General features: G+C 45.0%; 1 pseudogene; it reads left to right on the forward strand.

Annotated features, from left to right (window-relative positions):
* The window catches only part of LOC141126578 (uncharacterized), a 1,610,887-nt pseudogene that overhangs the window by 952,137 nt on the left and 636,428 nt on the right, over positions 1-22,322 (forward strand).

Below are 22,322 nucleotides of genomic sequence, written 5' to 3' on the forward strand. Positions count from 1 at the left end.
GTGTTGTGCTCAGAATACGGGGATCAGAGATCCGTTGTGCTCAGAATACAGGGATCAGAGATGCGTTGTGCTCAGAATACAGGGATCAGAGATGCGTTGTGCTCAGAATACAGGGATCAGAGATGCGTTGTGCTCAGAATACAGGGATCAGAGATGTATTGTGCTCAGAATACAGGGATCAGAGATGCGTTGTGCTCAGAATACAGGGATCAGAGATGCGTTGTGCTCAGAATACAGGGATCAGAGATGCGTTGTGCTCAGAATACAGGGATCAGAGATGCGTTGTGCTCAGAATACAGGGATCAGAGATGTGTTGTGCTCAGAATGCAGGGATCAGAGATGTGTTGTGCTCAGAATGCAGGGATCAGAGATGTGTTGTGCTCATAATGCAGGGATCAGAGATGCGTTACAATCAGAATGCAGGGATCAGAGATGTATTGTGCTCAGAATACAGGGATCAGAGATGCGTTGTGCTCAGAATACGGGGATCAGAGATCCGTTGTGCTCAGAATACAGGGATCAGAGATGTGTTGTGCTCAGAATACAGGGATCAGAGATGCGTTGTGCTCAGAATACAGGGATCAGAGATGCGTTGTGCTCAGAATACATGGATCAGAGATGCGTTGTGCTCAGAATACAGGGATCAGAGATGCGTTGTGCTCAGAATACAGGGATCAGAGATGCGCTATGCTCAGAATACAGGGATCAGAGATGTGTTGTGCTCAGAATACAGGGATCAGAGATGCGTTGTGCTCAGAATACAGGGATCAGAGATGCGTTGTGCTCAGAATACAGGGATCAGAGATGCGTTGTGCTCAGAATACGGGGATCAGAGATGTGTTGTGCTCAGAATACAGGGATCAGAGATGCGTTGTGCTCAGAATACAGGGATCAGAGATGCGTTGTGCTCAGAATACAGGGATCAGAGATGCGTTGTGCTCAGAATACGGGGATCAGAGATGTGTTGTGCTCAGAATACAGGGATCAGAGATGCATTGTGCTCAGAATACAGGGATCAGAGATGCGTTGTGCTCAGAATACAGGGATCAGAGATGCGTTGTGCTCAGAATACAGGGATCAGAGATGCGTTGTGCTCAGAATACGGGGATCAGAGATGTGTTGTGCTCAGAATACAGGGATCAGAGATGCGTTGTGCTCAGAATACAGGGATCAGAGATGCGCTATGCTCAGAATACAGGGATCAGAGATGCGTTGTGCTCAGAATACGGGGATCAGAGATGTGTTGTGCTCAGAATACAGGGATCAGAGATGTGTTGTGCTCAGAATACAGGGATCAGAGATGTGTTGTGCTCAGAATACAGGGATCAGAGATGTGTTGTGCTCAGAATACAGGGATCAGAGATGCGTTGTGCTCAGAATACAGGGATCAGAGATGTGTTGTGCTCAGAATGCAGGGATCAGAGATGTGTTGTGCTCAGAATACAGGGATCAGAGATGTGTTGTGCTCAGAATACAGGGATCAGAGATGCGTTGTGCTCAGAATACAGGGATCAGAGATGTGTTGTGCTCAGAATACCAGGATCAGAGATGCGTTGTGCTCAGAATACAGGGATCAGAGATGTGTTGTGCTCAGAATACAGGGATCAGAGATGCGTTGTGCTCAGAATACAGGGATCAGAGATGCGCTATGCTCAGAATACAGGGATCAGAGATGTGTTGTGCTCAGAATACAGGGATCAGAGATGCGTTGTGCTCAGAATGCAGGGATCAGAGATGCGTTGTGCTCAGAATACAGGGATCAGAGATGTGTTGTGCTCAGAATACAGGGATCAGAGATGCGTTGTGCTCAGAATACAGGGATCAGAGATGCGTTGTGCTCAGAATACAGGGATCAGAGATGCGTTGTTCTCAGAATACGGGGATCAGAGATGTGTTGTGCTCAGAATACAGGGATCAGAGATGCGTTGTGCTCAGAATACAGGGATCAGAGATGCGTTGTGCTCAGAATACAGGGATCAGAGATGCGTTGTGCTCAGAATACAGGGATCAGAGATGCGTTGTGCTCAGAATACAGGGATCAGAGATGCGTTGTGCTCAGAATACAGGGATCAGAGATGCGCTATGCTCAGAATACAGGGATCAGAGATGCGTTGTGCTCAGAATACAGGGATCAGAGATGCGTTGTGCTCAGAATACGGGGATCAGAGATGTGTTGTGCTCAGAATACAGGGATCAGAGATGCGTTGTGCTCAGAATACAGGGATCAGAGATGCGTTGTGCTCAGAATACAGGGATCAGAGATGCGCTATGCTCAGAATACAGGGATCAGAGATGTGTTGTGCTCAGAATACAGGGATCAGAGATGCGTTGTGCTCAGAATACAGGGATCAGAGATGTGTTGTGCTCAGAATACCAGGATCAGAGATGCGTTGTGCTCAGAATACAGGGATCAGAGATGTGTTGTGCTCAGAATACAGGGATCAGAGATGCGTTGTGCTCAGAATACAGGGATCAGAGATGTGTTGTGCTCAGAATACCAGGATCAGAGATGCGTTGTGCTCAGAATACAGAGATCAGAGATGCGCTATGCTCAGAATACAGGGATCAGAGATGCGTTGTGCTCAGAATACAGGGATCAGAGATGTATTGTGCTCAGAATACAGGGATCAGAGATCTGTTGTGCTCAGAATACAGGGATCAGAGATGCGTTGTGCTCAGAATACATGGATTGGGGGGGTGATGTGAAGGCCAATAGAGGACACTCCTATGGGGATGGCCCTTCCTAAAGCAGTGTCCTCTGGCCCCTTCACATACCCGCCTTTCCCCCATAGCTCTGTCCTACCTGTGTATGTGCAGTCAGAGTCCTCCACATTGTCATGCTTTAGCGCCCGCCACCCGAGCCCCTGCACAGGAAGCCGCTCTCCTATTGGCCTCAAAGTCCAGGAAGGGAGGAGTCATTCTTCTCTTCCTCTGTATCGCGGCGCTGCTTACAGAGGCAGACACTCCGTGTCCTTCCCACTGGGCTGCCCTCAGTGCATGCAGGGAGGGTTTTGGTTACATCTGCCCCCCCGCTGCCTGATCGATCGCAATGATGATAGGAAGGGAGCCGACTCCTCCGCGCCTGCACCGCCAGTGCAAGAGAATACCTTGCTGGGGGATTCCCTCCCCTATCCTGGCGGTGCGCTGCGTGCCCACAGAGAGGGTGGCACACGTGCCATAGGTTCACCATCACTGCACTAGGAGATTTTTAAATGAAGGTTCGTACAAATATTCATATGACAATTCTCATCAGTACATCTGCTGACATGACAAATGACGTTCTCATTTACATGAAAACAATCGTGTGTTTGGAATGATTGGACTTTCCTGAATGAAATCTCATTCACTGCTAGAAATTTCTTCATTCCAGAAACATTTTCCATCCGACTCCTTCCAATTTCCTCATCACCGCCATCACACACTTCCATTTCCCTCCACTAACCATAAGAGAATGGAGGGAAGGATCTTCCAATGAAAAGATTGGAAGGAGATTGTACGAGTGTATGGGCAGCTGAACAAGGCGATGTTCCCGATGTTCTATGGCTTCCGTCACCATCAAAGAAAACAATGTGAGGTTGTATTGTTTGTGCCGATCGTTCCCACACCTTGTATAATATTACAAAGAGCCCATAGAATTCTATAGAAGAGAGCCTAACACCTCATTACACCACACAACATCGCCCCCCACACTGCACACCAGAGAACACGCATTATACATACAATACCATGGGCTGTGTGCTGTGACTGAGCCCCAATGTTACCACCCCCCTCCCCTCCCCTCCCCTCCCCCTCTACTGGAATTGTCCAATCCCGTCCTCTAATATTAGAGAGAGTGTCTGTACTGCTCATTACATGTAACCGCCCCTCCCCCATACACACCCCAACCCACTTCTCACCCCTCCCCCATACACAGCCCTCCCCGATTTCTCACCCCACCCCCATACACAGCCCTCCCCAACTTCTCACACCTCCCCCATACACACCCCTCCCCGACTTCTCACCCCTCCCCCATACACAGCCATCCCCGACTTCTCACCCCTCCCCCATACACAACCCTCCCCAACTTCTCACCCCTCCCCCATACACAGCCCTCCCCGACTTCTCACCCCTCCCCCATACACAGCCCTCCCCACCTTCTCACCAGTCCCCCATACACAGCCCTCCTTGACTTCTCACCCCTCCCCCATACACATTCCTCCCCGACTTCTCACCCCTCTCCGACTTCTTACCCCTCCCCCATACACAGCCCTCCCCGACTTCTCACCCCTCCCCCATACACAGCCCTCCCCAACTTCTCACCCCTCCCCCATACACAGCCCTTACCGACTTCTCACCCCTCCCCCATACACAGCCCTCCCCAGCTTCTCACCCCTCCCCATACACAGCCCTCCCCGACTTCTCACCCCTCCCCCATACACCTCCCTCTCCGACTTCTTACCCCTCCCCCATACACAGTCCTCCCCGACTTCTCACCCCTTCCCCATACACAGCCCTCCCCACCTTCTCACCCCTCCCCCATACACAGCCCTTCCCAACTTCTCACCCCTCCCCCATACACAGCCCTCCCCGACTTCTCACCCCTCCCCCATACACAGCCCTCCCCAACTTCTCACCCCTCCCCCATACACAACCCTCCCCGACTTCTCACCCCTCCCCCATACACAGCCCTCCCCGACTTCTCACTTCTCCCCCATACACAGCCCTCCCCAACTTCTCACCCCTCCCCCATACACAGCCCTCCCCAACTTCTCACCCCTCCCCCATACACACCCCTCCCCGACTTCTCACCCCTCCCCCATACACACCCCTCCCTGACTTCTCACCCCTCCCCCATACACACCCCTCCCCGACTTCTCACCCCTCCCCCATACACAGCCCTCCCCGACTTCTCACCCCTCCCCCATACACATCCCTCCCCGACTTCTCACCCCTCTCCCATACACAGCCCTCCCCGACTTCTCACCCCTCCCCCATACACAACCCTCCCCAACTTCTCACCCCTCCCACATACACAGCCCTCCCAGAACAAAACATTCTAACAACTTGTCTGCTTTCCCTGTGCAAACAGATTCTAACAAATAACCTCACATGTCACTTCCTTCCCTCATACACTCCCTATAGATCACCTACCCCTCCCCCACACAAATGATCAATTTATCCAACTGTCCATCCAGAGCCTCTGGTTTATAGACCGGATACATCCTAAATATAGAACCATTTATCCAACTGTCCATCCAGAGCCTCTGGTTTATAGACCAGATACATCCTAAATATAGAACCATTTATCCAACTGTCCATCCAGAGCCTCTGGTTTATAGACCGGATACATCCTAAATATAGAACTATTTATCCAACTGTCCATCCAGAGCCTCTGGTTTATAGACCGGATACATCCTAAATATACCCTGTTTCCCTGAAAATGAGACCTAGCGTGATTGTCGGTGATGGCTGCAGAATAAGTCCTAGTTAAAGTCCTTGTAGGTCTTATTTTCAGGGTAGGGCTTATTTGGGGGGTAGGGCTTATATTGCAGCCATCACTGACAATCACGCTAGGTCTTATTTTCGGGGAAACAGGGTAGAACCATTTATCCAAATGTCCATCCAGAGCCTCTGGTTTATAGACCGGATACATCCTAAATATAGAACCATTTATCCAACTGTCCATCCAGAGCCTCTGGTTTATAGACCGGATACATCCTAAATATAGAACCATTTATCCAACTGTCCATCCAGAGCCTCTGGTTTATAGACCAGATACATCCTAAATATAGAACCGTTTATCCAACTGTCCATCCAGAGCCTCTGGTTTATAGACCGGATACATCCTAAATATAGAACCATTTATCCAACTGTCCATCCAGAGCCTCTGGTTTATCTCTGCCACATCCTATGTACAATCTTGGTTGCTGTCTTTGTGGGCAGTGGTTGGGGGTTAGTGAAAATATGGCTCATCCATGTATTTTTACGGTTCCCCAGTTGCATTTATAAATTAGATATTTTTGTCACCTCTGTGCAGCCTGTGTCCCCTCCCCCACTGCTTTTTTTAAATGTATGTTATACTGCGCATGCAGAAGATGGAGCGTGTGATGTCATGTGCCTCGTCTCACACATGCGTTATACAATATTTCTTTTATCTCCTGCAAGATCTCTGGGAGAATTTTTTTCCCTATATAATGAGTTTCATGGCGTCCAGCACATGTAGAAGATGAAGTCTTTGAGGTGATCCCCCAGTGTGTGCAATATGAGAGAGAAAAATTCCCCTTCCTGCTTCTTCTAATCTTCTCTTTATAGCGCTCAATAATCAACTTTGATTTCACCTCCACTAACCAGAGGAACATCCAACAAACTTTCTTCATATGACCAATCTGGAATGAGATTCTATTGTGTCATCCCAGAGAATGGAGGAAGGGGTCCTCTTTTGTGAATCCCCCTCCTCGCACTTTGTTTGTAGTCAGTGTGGCCCCGGGACGCCTGTGGGTGGGAGTGTCTGTGAGGAAGCTGGCTCACAATATGATTGGAGTCTTCCCAGATCTGTAGTGCAGACACAGAACGTCCCTCACACCTCTCAGCCAGGACAAGAAGCCTCCATCTTCCATCGGGAACACGGAGGAGAGACAGAGAAGATCCTCACACAGGTAAGAGCAGAATCAGCTTCATGTCTACAGTCTTGCGGGCCTAGGACCCTCCACAAGGTGGAATGACACTTTGAGGAGAACTTTCCCTTGATTGTGGACACTTATGAGCAGGAGGAAGAGAAGCCAAGAGTTGGGAGAGATTTCCTCCTTCATGTCCAGTCACCGTGCTGGGAAGAGTCAGACGTCACCCGACCATAGAAGACTCATCAGAGGAGCCAAGAGGAACCATCCGAGAGGACCCCGACCATAGAAGACTCATCAGAGAAGCTGCACATCAACCTCCAGACCAGGACATCATCAGCCAGGTATTCATCTCCCACTGACCACCACTCTAGGGTTGCCACCTTTTCTTCAAGCCAAACTCGAACACTTCAGTGGGGCTTGGCATTTTTTTTATAGAATATATTATGAGATTGTAAAATTCCTGGGACACCTCTGTGAGGGGAGTAGTAATGCGGCACACACACTGTGCCATGGTGAACAGTGGGTGTAGCCAATTACATATAGTACAGGTGTGTGTAATGTGCAATATAGTGTATATGTAGTGTGTAATGTTTGGTGGGGAGCCTCCCAGTATAATTTTGGGGGTAGGGGGGGTCTCCTGGTGTAGTATGGGGGGATGGGGGAGTCCTCCTGTAAGGCATTGGCTGAGGGTAGTTAAGCTGTGCATGATACATGAGCCTAAGTATGTATGCGTATTGTATGGGGGGTAGTGAGGACTGTATGGATGTTGTATGGGGGGGTGAGGACTGTATGGATGTTGTATGGGGGGTGAGGACTGTATGGATGTTGTATGGGGGGGGTGAGGACTGTATGGATGTTGTTTGGGGGGTGAGGACTGTATGGATGTTGTATGGGGGGGTGAGGACTGTATGGATGTTGTATGGGGGGGTGAGGACTGTATGGATGTTGTATGGGGGTGAGGACTGTATGGATGTTGTATGGGGGGTGAGGACTGTATGGATGTTGTATGGGGGGTGAGAACTGTATGGATGTTGTATGGGGGTGAGGACTGTATGGATGTTGTATGGTGGGGCGAGGACTGTATGGATGTTGTATGGGGGGGTGAAGTCTGTATGGATGTTGTATGGGGCTGAGGACTGTATGGATGTTGTATGGGGGGTGAGGACTGTATGGATGTTGTATGGGGGGGTGAGGACTGTATGGATGTTGTATGGGGGGGGTGAGGACTGTATGGGTACTGTATGGGGGAGTGAGGACTGTATGGATGTTGTATGGGGGGGTGAAGACTGTATGGATGTTGTATGGGGGGGTGAGGACTGTATGGATTTTGTATGGGGGGGTGAGGACTGTATGGATGTTGTATGGGGGGTGAGAACTGTATGGATGTTGTATGGGGGGGTGAGGACTGTATGAATTTGTATGGGGGGTGAGGACTGTATGGATGTTGTATGGGGGGTGAGGACTGTATGGATGTTGTATGGGGGGGTGAAGACTGTATGGATGTTGTATGGGGGGTGAGGACTGTATGGATGTTGTATGGGGGGGTGAAGACTGTATGGATGTTGTATGGGGGGTGAGGACTGTATGGATGTTGTATGGGGGGGTGAGGACTGTATGGATGTTGTATGGGGGGGGTGAGGACTGTATGGATGTTGTATGGGGGGTGAAGACTGTATGGATGTTGTATGGGGGGTGAGGACTGTATGGATGTTGTACGGGGGGGTGAGGACTGTATGGATGTTGTATGGGGGAGGGGTGAGGACTGTATGGTTGTTGTATGGGGGGTGAGGACTGTATGGATGTTGTACGGGGGGGTGAGGACTGTATGAATAGATGGTGTATGGGGGAGGGGTGAGAACCCTTTGTTGAATTCCTAACATACACAATTCTCAAAAAACTTCCTGTACAAGTCTCCAGTGTGATCTCTGTACACTTCTCAGCAGCAGGTAACATGGAGGCTCCGCCTCCACCTCCACGTCCCGTCTGAACTTAGCACACTGAGCTGATGGAGGCACTGATTGCAGGGGGGTAAATCTGAGTGCAGGGGGGTAAATTTGAATGCAGGGGGGGGTAAATCTGAGTGCAGGGGGGTAAATTTGAATGCGGGGGGGTAAATATGAGTACAGGGGGGTAAATATAAGTGCAGGGGGGTAAATATAAGTGCAGGGGGTAAATATGAGTGCAGGGGGGTAAATATAAGTGCAGGGGGGTAAATATAAGTGCAGGGGGTAAATAAGAGTGCAGGGGGGGGTAAATGGGGAGGGAGAAACCTTGGCATGGCAGGAGCAGAAATCACTGCGGACATGGCGACACAGTGAGCCGCGGGTCTGGTTAGGTGAGGTATAATCCGGGTTACAGGTGGGCAGAGACCCGGACACATGTCTCAAAAACCGGGCTGTCCGGGTGAAAACAGGACAGGTGGCAACCCTACACCACTACCATCCCATCCCCTACTGCCTTCCTTTCCAACTCCTTGTTTCCTCAGTGCCTCCCAGTTCACCCCCCATCTTCCCCATCCTTCCCCTGTCCCTCACATTCTCCTGTCCACCCCCTGTGCCGCGTATTGCCCCCTCCCACCTCACTGTCCCCTTTTTACACTTCTGGACCCCCACTGTTGCCATAAAACTACCCCCCCGCCCGTGATCACCAATTTATTTAATCAACTGATAACTGCAGGTAACACAAGGATTCTAGCTTGTAGGGGAGCCTGAGGAACCCCAGAAGTGTGTGCTGATTACTAGACTTATCCCCAACCCTCATAGTGCACCAGATTGTATGTAAGATTTGTATCTGCCTGTGTGTGGTCAGCCAGCTAGATATGGGTGGAGTCTCCCTCTAGTGGTGGTCAGAGGTATCGCAGGCTGTGCCAAGTCTATCACAATAATCTCCCTCTCCTTCCCTCCTCCACCATACAAGGTCCTCTCCTGGTTTTCTAGTTCCCGTGGTCTTCCATCCTTGTCATGTGTGTGGCAGTGGTGGGATAATAGAGTGTGTGTGCTGTTATACAGATGTTACCCCTGTCTGGGCTGGGAACTTGGGGTTCTCCTGACAATCTGCCAGCGTGCTGGGTGATTTCTGTGGATATACAACAGAAGGTGATCCCCCCGTGTGTTGTCTGACCCCCCATATGTCTGTATCCCGGTACTAAAGGCCCCTCTACTCTATATATTGTGTTGTACATTACAATAGTGCTGACCTCTCTACTCTATATATTGTGTTGTACATTACAATAGTGCTGACCTCTCTACTCTATATATTGTGTTGTACATTACAATAGTGCTGACCTCTCTACTCTATATATTGTGTTGTACATTACAATAGTGCTTGTATGGATGTGGTGGGGATGGTCGGGGGTCACCTCTCGGCCAATGTTTTTTTACACAGATGGATTTCCTGTTTGTTATTCCAGAGGCTAAAAAAAGGTTCTCCATATTCCAGATCCGCTATTACTAAGTGGATTTGATCGGTTCTTAGTGGATTCAGTAGATTGTTTTGCAGGTCTATGAGTTGTGTGATAAAGTTCCTCCTCCTCCCATTACAGCCCACACCACTAGAGTAGTGATCACTTCTTGGACTTTTCATCATCAGGTTTCTGTGTCTCAGATCTGGGAGGTCCACTCTTCCTTTTACATTCTCTAAGTTTTAGAAGGTTGATGTATTGACCAGTTTGTCCATTCTGATCTCCCACCCATGAAACCTCTGCTGCAGTCAGAACTCATTCATTTAGTGGTGATATCTCTACTGCGGGTAAATGACAACTTCCAGTTTGGTGGCTATGGGTGCTGGAGCCACCACTGTCCTAGCAACCAATCATGCTGTGCGAGCTGGCCCCCTGCATCCTAGCAACCAATGATGTCATTGGTTATGGGATGTAGGTCGCACAAATATCTGCATCCGAGCAACCAATAACATTGCACAGCACAGTGTCACTGGGTTCTAGGACACAGGTGGTCAGGAATATGTGATTTAGGGGTGAAGTAGTGATATTTAGTCAGTTTAGTGAATAACATCACCTGGGAGATTCTGTGGGGAACAGATAGTCAACGGATACCATTATTATGGATTATTGTGTTTTTTTTTTTTGGGGGGGGGGTTGCTGTTTGGACTTTGTTATTGGGCTGTATTGTGTTCTTGTTGTAAATTAGTAACCAAACACACTATGTCCCCCTTGCTTGTTCATGTAGGGGGATCAGACTTGCAATGCCTCATGGGACTTGAAGTTTTGCAACAGCTGGAGGGCCGCCACTTTGAGACCCCTGCCCCACAGTGTGTCTGTGGATTTCCAGGGTTACTGAGATCAATGGAAAGGAGGATCTCACTACATCTCTGAAGTGCGAGGAAGATCATGAGGAAAAACTGGCTTTGAACATGGAGAGAATTGATTTCCAAATCTCGCCTCCTATTGACTTCAGTGGGGTTTGCTTTTATGTCTGCAATTTTTTGGATTTTTAGACGCACTTGCTGAATGCAGCTGGGAATAAAACCCAAGAACATTCCCCATCACTATGCAGCACATTTCTCTGAATGAGAACAAAGAATGAGATTCCCCTCCTGGAAAATGTAATAAACTGACAACTTTATCAGTCAATGGGAATAATAGAGTGTCCTCAGTAAAATAATATTGTATATATTGTTTCTATATATTAGATACATTTAATAATGAATGTTAAAAAAGGAAGCAACTTTATTCAGCCTTTTTTTTATAGAATTCTGACATTTATTTTATTTTTTTACAGGTAGATTTATGAACCAAGTTTTCGGTCATGTTGGTCTTCATCAATACAACTGAGTCACATGGGAAATGATCCATAGAGGTGTCTTATGTGTCAGAAAGCCTTTATCACAATTCACCAGAGGATTCACACAGGACACAAGACATATCAGTCTTCTAAAGGCATAAATGTATTGGATCCTCTTCAACATTGATCCAGCCTCAGAGGACAACAGGAGAGAAGTCATTTCAGTGTTCTGGAAGTGACAATGGCTTTATAGTAAAGTCCAACCCATGTATACATAAGAGGAGTCATTTCAGAAGATATTTCTTGTTTGGAATGTAAGAAAGGTTTTACAATGGAGCCAAAAGGTATCGCACACCAGAAGGACAACAATGGAGAGAAGTCATATCAGTGTTCTGAATGCGACAAAGTTTTTACATGGAAGTCAAACCTTATCGCACACCAGATGATTCACACTGGAGAGAAGCCACATTCATGTTCTGAATGTAACAAAGCTTTTATAGGGAAGTCAGACCTTATCATACACCAGAGGGTTCACACTTGAGAGAAGCCATATCATTGTTTTGAATGTGACAAAACTTTTACAACAAATAGTTATCTTATCATACACCAAAGGTTTCACAGTGGAGAGAAGCCATATCAGTGCTCTGAATGTGGCAAAGCTTTTACAACCAAGAAAGAGCTTATCACACACCAGAGGGTTCACAGTGGAGAGAAGCCGTATCATTGTTCTGAATGTGACAAAGCTTTTACAACAAATAGTTATCTTATTATACACCAAAGGTTTCACAGTGGAGAGAGGCCATATCAGTGTTCTGAATGTGGCAAAGCTTTTACAACCAAGAAAGAGCTTATCACACACCAGAGGGTTCACACTGGAGAGAAGCCGTATCATTGTTCTAAATGTGACAAAGCTTTTACAACAAAGCGTTATCTTATCATACACCAAAGGTTTCACAGTGGAGAGAAGCCATATCAGTGTTCTGAATGTGGCAAAGCGTTTACAACCAAGAAAGAGCTTATCACACACCAGAGGGTTCACAGTGGAGAGAAGCCACATTCATGTTCTGAATGTGGCAAATCTTTTACAACAAAGGGTAATCTTATCACACACCAGATGATTCACACTGGAGAGAAGAAGCATTCATGTTCTGAATGTGACAAAGCTTTTATAAGGAAGTCAGAGCTTATCAGACACCAGTGGGTTCACACTGGAGAGAAACCATACCCGTGTTCTGAATGTGGCAAAGCTTTTACACAGAAGTCAACCCTTATCAGACACCAGAGGATTCACACTGGAGAGAAGACATTTTAGTGCTCTGAATGTGACAAAGCTTTTACAGTTAATGTTGGGCTGATCTATCACCAGAGGAGTCACAAGCTTAAGCTGCAGGAAGGAAACTCTGGAAAAAAGGGGGATATTAAAGGACTTGCGAATGTCCCATTATTTTCACAACCCCAATGTCATCCCACAATCTAGGGAAGAATTGAAAAGACAAAATGCTATTTTAAAAAATACAAACTAACATCTCTGCGCAAACAGAAATGTAATGGATGGATGCATTGAGTTTAGTGCTTATATCCATCAGAAACACACTTAAATGTTCTGTGAATATTTTACCGTTTAACATTTTTTTTCAGATAAGCACCAATGACTGAACTGATTTCCTTATGATTCCGATGTAATGTATTTTCGTTATTCACCAACTGAGATGTGTTCCCAAGTGTTTTCTTCATTGCCAGATCCTGAGATAATACATGACCAACACCAACTCAGTACCAGAGACTAGGATGGGGTCAAGTGGTATCCTGCCAAGCTACTAAAGCCTCAGTGGGAGAGACCATTCCAGGTTCTTCTAACGATTGATACATCAGCCAGGCTTGAGGGCTCCATCTAAGCCCACCTCGTCCACACCTCCCATTGCATGTTCCACCTCCCCTCCCATGATCAATGCCTCCTTTCCATGTTTCATCTCTTCTCATGGATTACAACTTTGCAGGCAAGTCTGTAGCTAGGAGACCAGCCAGAGAGAAGTCTCTGTTCGGTGAGAAAGCAATCTTAAGCTGGTGTAGGCCTTCCAATACAGAGTTACTGCTGTTTTAGGGAATGTCTTCAGCAGTAACACTTAAACCCAGCTGGGCGCTTGTGTTCCATCTGGTTCTGATAAAAATCTAAGGGATTCTATCAGGTGAAGATTGAATGTCCTTGTTCTCTTTTTATTCTCTGTCCAGCTATTACTCATCTCTGTTTCAATTTTTTATTAAATTTTAAAATATTTTTTTAGATGCATTACATGTGGTTACAATATCAAGTAATATATATCAAGTCAAAGAAGTGTAACAAAATGAAACCATTCAAACGTCAGGCATTATCAAACAATTGAAATTAAACAATTGCAATGCAATCAGCAGATAAAAAATGTAAAGATGCTTGTTTAACCGCTTCCTTTCCTTTCCGGTTTATAGTAAAATGACTTCCCAGCAGTAGTCCTCTCGTTCTGGGTGGACATCATATGACTGATCAGTGTCGTCGCCAGTACCATATGATCACTGTGACCAATCACAGCAGATCACATAACAATTGTACACAATAGATTGCTTCCATTCATTGTGTACTATTGTGTTGAGCTCTATGATTGCTCACAGTGATCACATGGTACAGAACGGGGCCAATCACAGCCCATCTGTACTATGTGATTAGCTGTGGCCAATCACAACTAATCACAATGGTGCACCCTGAATTAAAGGATTTAATTCAGAAAGAAATGGTTGCTTATAAGAATGAAATTCATTGTCATAAGCGATCATAGTGTGCATAAAATAATAAAAAAATCATGATTGCCTTCCCAGAGTAGTACAGTTGTATTATGGTAACCCTGTATTGTTCTGGTCACAGGATGTATAAAAAAAAATATTAAAAAAAAAGAAAAAAAATATATTATTATTTTTTTTTTACATACTGTCACCAATCAGTGTCCATGATCACTGCCACACCAGTTATATGATGATGCTGCACTACAAAGGTGACAGTATGTAAAAAAAGAAAATTGTGGAAAAATAAAGGAGTCATTTTGGGGGATATTTGTATTGTATTTCATCAAAGAAATGTAGCAGAATAAACTTTGGCCTAAATTTATTAAGAAAGATTATTTTTTTTGCAAAATTTTAAAGTAGAAACAAAAAAAATGTTGTTTTTTTTCAAAATTGTCTGTCTTTTTTCATTTATTTAGCAAAAAATATATAAAACACCCCCCCCCCAGTGATTAATTACCAGCAAAAAAAGCTCTATTTATGTGAAAATAAAACTGCATGTCATATGGGTACAGTGTTACAGTGTTACATGACTGCGTAATTGTGACAGCGCTGAAAGCTGAAAATTGTCCTGGACCACAAGGGGTGAAAGTGTCCTGTATTGAAAGGGTTAAATATAGATATGAGATTTGGGAAAAAAAGAATAAAGGAAAGGGAAAAAAAGGGCGGTAAACAAAGGGAAGAGAGATGGAAGGAGAGGGTTGGAGTGTAGCCGAGATCAGATCCCACCCAAGTTGGTGAATACAAAGTGACATCACATAAGAGTTATTACTCCTCTCCATAGACTATTCACACATCACAACTACAAGAGATCTGAGATTACCGAGCGCTGAGTGTCCCGTCATATTCCTTCCACTTCTCCTGGGGGCGGAGATTCCTCTGATTGGGGCTCACTTTAATGACTCTGAGTGGACAGATCTATTTTTTTGAATAACATTTACAAAGAACATTTCTTATCCCTGGAAATGTTATGATGTTGGCACTAAAGTGTAACAATTTTTGTTCTGTTTTGTTTGGTTGGGTTGTTTTGTGGGAATGCTTTGTGTGTTGTGAATTCTTCTATTGTTGTAAATTGGAAAATGAAATAAAACATTTTTGGTTGAAAAAAAAAAGTGTAACTATGGTCTGATCAATAATTACATAAATGGTGCAATCTGTAATTAGCATAGAAGTTTTTGTTTTTCTGAGTCTCCTCTTGTAACATTTTTATTACCTGTTGATCCTCCCAGTAGATCCGTTTTCTTCTACTTTCTTTCTATAGAAGGTCAAGCTATTTGGCAAAAATGGCAGTTGGAGGGATTAGGAAAAACCATATAACATGGCCGGGGGTGCTTACAACTGTCAGTTTTCATTCATTTGGTGGTTTAATCCTTAAAAAAAACCTGTTGCTGTAACTGCTTTAGAAGCGTTATCTGAAGTTGGACTTTACTTGTTGTGTGTCTTACTTATAATCTATCTAAGACTTCCCTGTACAGGGTGATAACACTGCTGTGTAATGTTACTGCAGAATGATGAGGGTTGTCATCCTGTTACAGAAGATGGGAAAATAACAGATCTACAGACAGGATAACAGGTGATAAAACGATGTTGCGGAGGGAACTCTGGGAATTCTAATGACAGATTACATTACACATTAAGTTAGAAGTCTTCCTGCTGTTGGTCTTATGTTTGAATTGTCTTCTGATATTTACTGTCCTGCTGTAAAAGGTGTAAATGATTGCCCACATGTTTCCTGTAGTAGTGGGGACTACAAACTCATATTAGGAATATTAGGATGGGTACCTACCCAAGGGGGTCACATTTTTGGATTTTGGGGAAACATTTCACATGGTTTCTTAAATTCCATTAATGACACCGACAAGGGGAGTCTCACTTACTTCACTAACAATAGGAGAGCCAATCACAGGCCAGTAACATTTCATCGTTCCTCAATGTAATTGCAGAATGTTTAATCCCCATTGGTCCAATGGATTCCTAGTCCTTCCAGATAACATTTCCTTCTTGTGTGGAAGGAGCCCCTAAAATGTCTTCCCTTCAATCCCACCCATAGCTGTACTTTAGGTTATGTTGCTCCTCCCATATCTGTAAGGGAAAGCCTCAATTTCTCCCAATACTCCCCTGGCCTTCCAGTGAGAAGAAACATTTTCTCTGGAGTGGATGTTTTATGTAGTGAGCCCTTCATAGACGGAATGGGGAATCTAAGTCATCTAAGATAAGTAAGATGAACCCGTGTACTGGAGTCATGGATCAGATAACCAATGAGACCATTGATGTTATAGGAGAGCCGACAGCAGAAGTGTCTCCATCACCTAAGGTGGTGTCACAGAACTGCATGGCTGCTGACTATCTCTTGGAAGCTCAAGGTGGAGTCTACAAACTGGTGTCACATAGAGAGTGTTGTACATTTATTTTATATCATGAGGATCTCAGAAGGGGATATCTACACAAGGTAAAGGAGGTCCAACAGGCACCTGGGTGGGAGGAAGTGAGGTCAGTTTTCTTGGATGGGTTTAGTTGGAACTTGGTTGAGTAATATGGTGGGTTTGATTCTCAAGCCATAAGCTCTTACTATAGTTTTGATGATCATTTTATACATTGCTGTTGTTGTTTCTTATACTGACAGTGATTTTCCTTTTTTTTTTATTCACATGAATAAATTCACATTTTTAGGCGTGAATTTTATTTAAAAACCACCAAGCATTTTTTTTTTCTGAAAGCAGAGAACCTGTTTAAATAAAATTCTGGATGTTGCCATTTTTTGTCACAGGATATTAGCGCAGCTGTTTATCAAATACATATTTTCCATAAATAAACCTACTAAAGTTAATTTTAGGTCACACAAACATAATATATTACCCAATTTCTTTGGTGAAATATAAAATATGAGGTTTGTGTTTTGTATATAGATACCAAACATGTCAAGCTTTATAAATTGGATGGACTTGTGAAATGGTGACAAAATTCAGTACCAGAAATTGTCCATAGGTGACGCTTTAAAAGCCTTTCCAGGTCATCAGTTTATAAAGTTCTCCATGAATGATGTCCCTAGAGATATTCCTCTCACTCTGGTGTGTGCAGAGATATGTAATACGTGTAGTGTGATTGTTTTCCTACATAACCGCACCCAACACTTGGGTTTTTATATGTGTACGTGGGAACTGGGAATGTGTTTTTTTATTTATTTTTTATATACATTCTTATTCTTATATACATTCTTTTTTATTACATTTTATATGGAAAAGAACTATAATCGCGCTAAACCTGTAAACTCAAAAAACAATAAGTGCAAACTATCACTCGAACCCACTGATTAGAGAGTGATCAAATTGTAACATATATGTGCAACCATGTGTGTTAGGAACTAGAGTCTAAAATTTCATGTGCACCAACACACATGGAAAAGGACATGAACTCAATATAAACCATATAAAAAATATTAATGCATAATGTCCAATCATATATATATATATATATGAATATATATATGACATCCACCCGTGAAATTAATTATATAAAAGTCCATCCATGAATGAGAGGAATTTTCAGTGTTAATATGAAGAAATGTTGCAAATTCCACCATCGTTGTGTAGAGAATTACCTCTTACCAGAAGCCCATGATCCCCCGTTACAGAGGATCAAGGGAGGCCTGTAATGATGGAGTAATGATGGATACCCTCCAGGGTGTACCAGATGGAACCAATACATTTCAAACTGCCTTAGGTGATATCGCAATCTCCAAAGACACCCAGCAGAACCATTACTTCTCAAATCACCTCATATCATTCCCAGCCCATGCGTGGAGAGCGGTTGAAAGACATCCACATATGGGCTGGGAATGATATGAGGCTATTTGAGAAGTAATGGTTCTGCTGGGTGTCTTTGGAGATTGCACCAGACTCCTAGACCTGGAATGTAATCTTCCAGGTGTAGGAGTCTGGTGGGATGGGTGACAAGCTGATTGTATGTCTTAGGTCCCTTGTACATGGGGGGTCCAGCCCCTGTGTGTGCAATGCTGGCGTTATAATACACCTGGTAGGCACAGGTACAGTGTCCAGCCCCCGCTGCCTGCAGCCTGTCAAAGTCTACACTACAGCTGGACTGGGCTAAATGCTGCACCACATCTACCTCGTGTTTTGGGCACTCTGTATTCAGGGAGAAATGTCCGTCATCCTGATCAGACAAAACATAAAGATGGAGAGGATGTCTCTGTGTTTCTATTGCAGCAGCTGCTGATCAACAAGTTTTCCACCATTAGATTGACTTCTGTTAAGCAGGAATGGCCATAGATGAACCAATTGAGGCCGGGTTCAAACCTATGTGGGCTTCCCTGCATCCAATTCGCATAGCAGGAGAATGTGACCGGCTCTCTATGGAGCCGGTTCCCATATCTCCGGGGAGGCTGAGTAGTGGCTTGCACAGAAACGCTGTGTGATTTTTGGCTCAGTTTCGGGGCCAAATTCAGGCAAAGATTCGCCCCTGGAATGAAGAAACAGGGGCGCACAGCATTCCTGTAGAATCGGCTGCCATTTCCAGTGTGAACAGAGCCTGAGTTATGATCCATCTATGGGCAGCGTAAATAGTTACACAGTCCATCAAGTCCAACCTATGTGTGTGATTATGTGTCAGTATTACATTACATATCCCTGTATGTTGCGGTCATTCAGGTGATTATCTAATAGTTTCTTGAAGCTATCAATGCTCCCCGCTGAGACCACCGCCTGTGGAAGGGAATTCCACATCCTTACCGCTCTTACAGTAAAGAACTGTCTACGTAGTTTAAGGTTAAACCTCTTTTCTTCTAATTGTAATGAGTGGCCCCGAGTCTTATTAAACTCTCTTCTGCGAAAAAGTTTTATCCCTATTGTGGGGTCACCAGTACAGTATTTGTAAATTGAAATCATATCCCCTCTCAAGCGTCTCTTCTCCAGAGAGAATAAATGTTTTGTCTATTTAGATGATATCATTGTTCTCATCTCAGCACTGGGGGAACATGATCAGAGACCATGTAAAGTGCTTCATCATTTCAGAAGAGAAGGTGTGGAGCTCTCCTTGGACAGATGTAAGTTTGCTCGCTCTTCAGTAAACTTTGTGAGTCACATTGTATGTGAAATAGGGGAACTGATCTTGCAGAGTGGAGGTGGTAGTGACCCGGCCTCATCCCACAAATCTGACAGAACTAAGGTCCTTTTTGGGGTGTTGTGGTCACTAACGCCATTTCATTGAATGCTTTTCCAGGATTGCAGTTCCTTTTTAATGGACTGCTAAAAGAAATCCATCACTGACAACACCAGCAGAACTTTTTATGAGATGTGGACTTCTGCTTTTTAGGAAGCTTCTCTACAGCTTAAGAAAATCTCTACAGAACCCCTGTGTTGGCTTATGCAGACCCACAAAAGCCATCCATTCTATATGTGGATGCCGGTTATGATGGGTTAGGAGGAGTCCTGCATCAGTCGGAGTCTTCGCCCAGCAGAAAAGAAATCTCCTGTACAGAACCTGGAATGTCTTGTCCTGAAGTGGCCATTGGTAAGAAGCTGTAGAGTTCCTTGCATGGAGCTCAGTGTGAAGTGAGGACTGACAATAATCTTCTCACTTATGTGGTGACAATACCTGAGCTGGATCACGCTTGTCATAGGTGGCTTGATGTTTTCTCTAGTGACCAATGCATCATCCAGTACAAGCCAGCCGCCCCCCCCACATTATTGGGGTGATGTTCTCTCTAGGGGTTCTGGAAGAAAATGAATGAGAAGTGCCCAGACCCGCTGTGTCTACTTACTGTGCTACAGCTGCTGTGCAGGAAGACTGGACGGCTTTTCCTGAATGGTGACTTGTTGTCTCATTGGGAGATGAAGAAGAGTCCCTCCCAAACATGTTCTGCCCCTCCCCCTCCGGCTTTACGGGGAGCAGAAAACATCCGGCCACAAAGAGAGCGTATAATCCTTCTTCACAAGAGGAGTCCACTAATCAGACATGTTAGACAGTCTGTTATCCACAGAGACCCTAAATATGCCAACAGACCAGTGGTGTACCTCCAGGGGGGGCATTGCTCGTACTGGGGGGAGGGGGGGGTGAGGCTGGTAGAGAATGGCGGTCAGATGAGACAGAACTCCCATAGAACATAGCCATAGAACGACTAGCCATAGCCATGAACAGTGAGAGAAATAAAGGGTTTTGCAGAGGCGTAGATGAGAAAATAATGTCACTATATGCAGATGATATCCTCTTATTCATGAAAGACATGAAAGGCTCTCTGACCACAGTATTCGATACTATTAAGAACTTTGGCATATTTTCTGGATTAATGATTAACTGGAAAAAATCAACCTTGCTCCCAGTAAACTCACTTGAAGGGGAAATACCAGACAATGCAAGGCATATACAAGGGGCGGAGAACTTCACATATCTAGGTGTAAAGTTTACAGCAAACCCCAAGTTATACATTGAGAAAAACCAGGTCCCCTTATTAGAAACATTAAAAGAAAAACGGAAGACATGGTGTTGTCTAGCACTTTCAGTGGTGGGGCGCTGTAGTCTAATTAAGATGGTGTGGATGCCACAAATTTTATATATTCTGCAAAACTCACCAGTATGGATTAATGGAAGTTGGTTTAGAACGGGGGTCAGCAACCTGTAGATAGCGATCTACTAGTAGATCTCGGACCGGTGATGGGTAGATGGCGGTCTGGGCTTGCTGACCCACCATCTCAGAGCATCAAACAGAGTGCAGTGCAGAGGGACTACTTGTAAAGTTGGAGGTGTAGTAGGGTGCCACATAATCCGATGTCTCCTCTGTAGTGCCAGCTCCTGTCCTATGAGGAGTGACACCAACTGCACTCCACCTCTTATCCCAGGTAGAGGTCTCCAGAGTGGTGCCAGCAGCAGGAAAGAAGAGATCTTCAGGTTAGTGTGAAGCAATTCACTGGGCATAATAGTATATGGCTGCTTTCACAGTGATGTGCTGCGGTTTACCCACACTGCGGGTGCAGTGGAGTGTACCTGCAGCTTTCCTGCGGGTTTGCTGCACTTAACCATAGACTTCTATTATATCAGTGCAACAAACCTGAAGGGTATAATAGAAGTGTTTGGCAAAGAAGTCACTTGCAGAGTGGCCCAATTTACTTGAATGGGTTGTGATTGGCAGGCGGTAGCACCCACCAAAAGCAACAGGGGGCTTAATTCCTGCTGCGGCATGTGTACACCTTTAGCTGCTGCCTCAACTCAACCACAGGGTTTTACCACCTCCCAACTTTACGTGTGAACAAGCCATAAGAGTGCCGCTGCCGAATCCAACTAAGGGCTCATTCACAAGTGCAGCAGGCACTGCTGCTCCTCTGAAAAGTGATCCAAGTGTGTTTGGCAGGTAGTGAGGAGGCGATATGTTGCCTCCTCACCACCCGATTTAAAACCATGATGGACACGATTGGGACACAGTACTGTGGCAATTTTAAATTTTTAAATTTAAATCAGTTTTAAATCAGGTGTGAGGAGGGGACACTGTGCCCGGTGATCTTTGACTTCTTCCATGTTATTCAAGTAGATCTCTTTAAGCTTGCCTACCCCTGGTTTAGCAGGATAGACATTATTACAGCTGCCAAAGAAAAGGGGTGGGTTGGCGGTGCCACACCCATTGAGCTACTTTTTGGTAGCTCAACTACAATATCTATGGGGGTTTGCACATGAAGAAGGCACTGTATGTTACAGTACACAGGCATTGCTGGCCTGTACACCATACTCCACATTAATGGAGGCATTAGAGGCAAGGTCGTTAAAGTTGGACACAGACTGCCCTACAAAATCCTAGTAATTCTATCTCTGGGAGTTGGAGAGTCTTCAAAAGTTCAGGTAGATCATCTATATCTTGATAGATTACTATAGAGCCCTTATATTGCACCTGGAGTTGGAATGGAAATTTCCATCTATAATGGATGTCTCTCTTTTGAAGAAGCTCCAGAAGAGGTTTTAATGCTCTTCTCAAAGTTAGAGTATGCTTAGAAAGATCTTGATACAATGTTATATGTGCTCCTTCAAACGCTATATTCTTCCCCTGTCGGGCTGCTGACATGATCTTTTCTTTTATTTGATAATAATGAATCCTACAAATTACATCTCTTGGCCTTGTAGGATCAATTTTCCTAGGCCCTGCTGCTCTATGGGCTCGATCAAACATAATGTCCAT

The sequence above is a fragment of the Aquarana catesbeiana genome, linkage group LG02 (assembly GCF_042186555.1).
Source record: "Aquarana catesbeiana isolate 2022-GZ linkage group LG02, ASM4218655v1, whole genome shotgun sequence".
Lineage (NCBI taxonomy): Eukaryota > Metazoa > Chordata > Amphibia > Anura > Ranidae > Aquarana > Aquarana catesbeiana.